We start from the raw sequence: 956 nt of genomic DNA, 5'->3' as shown, positions 1-956 counted from the left end.
GAGGGTGAGTTCTTTCTGATGTAAAGATCCCATGATCGTGAAGAAATGACATTCACTGTCTCTTATAACCTTTAGCCTGAAGTCCACGTGGTCTGATACTAGTATGGCTACTCCAGCTTTGTGGAGGTGTTCTTTTCTTGAAGACTTGTTTTCCAGCCTTTTACTTTTAGCCCATGGTTGCTTTGATTGCTCAGATGTGTTTCTTGCAGGCATCAGAATGTTGGGTTCAGTTTTCTAATTCATCTTCCTATTCTGTGCCTCTGAATTGGCACATTTAGTCCATAGACATTGAGAGAGATTGTTGTTATGGGGATTTGTGCTATCTTTATGTAGAATTTTTGTACTTGTGGGGATTGCCTTAGCTTAAAGTAGCCGTGTTAGTTCTTCTTGCAACAAAAATATGGAGCTCTTTACTAGTTTGCATGTCGTCTCTGTGCAAGGACCATGATAATCTCTGTATCATTTCAATTTTAGTATATGTGTAACCAAACCTAGTAGGAGTTAATTTTTCTCTTCTGATTACTTTGAGTGTTGTCCTTACTTACCCTATGGCAGAGAGTGGTACCTAATCAAGGAAAGTATTTCAAAGCAGCTTGATAGATTTAGAACTTTAATGTCCCAGAAAGAAAAATATGGTTTTTACCATATTATCTTTTACCATAATCAAGGCATCAGTTTTACAAAATAATTCTTTTAGAAGATGTTATATGAGTCCTGGTTAATGCACTTCCCTGAAACCTTCATTAATACCATTAAACTAGATCCTTTTGCTGTTCTCACCTCAGTCCCGCGTACATCTCCAGGAAAAGGTGGATGGTGTTGTCTGCACTTTGACCACCTTGAATGTAAGTAGGATTTTTCTCCTGAAGGAAGAGGTGAGGAGCATATTGATGATTTCATTCCACATTATTATAAGTTCAACTTGAACGGAAGTTGAGACTCATGAGGCTCCTGTA

At 38.0% G+C, this 956-nt stretch overlaps 1 pseudogene; it reads right to left on the bottom strand.

Moving 5' to 3' along the window:
- Window positions 1-394: 394 nt before the first annotated feature.
- Window positions 395-491, bottom strand: LOC130041045 (uncharacterized; annotated as a pseudogene).
- Window positions 492-956: the final 465 nt, after the last annotated feature.

The sequence above is a fragment of the Sorex fumeus genome, unplaced genomic scaffold (genome assembly GCF_029834395.1).
Source record: "Sorex fumeus unplaced genomic scaffold, SorFum_2.1 ptg000095l, whole genome shotgun sequence".
NCBI classification, from domain to species: Eukaryota; Metazoa; Chordata; class Mammalia; order Eulipotyphla; family Soricidae; genus Sorex; species Sorex fumeus.
Note: the sequence above shows the minus strand (reverse complement) of the source record. Positions and strands in the feature narration are given on the sequence as shown.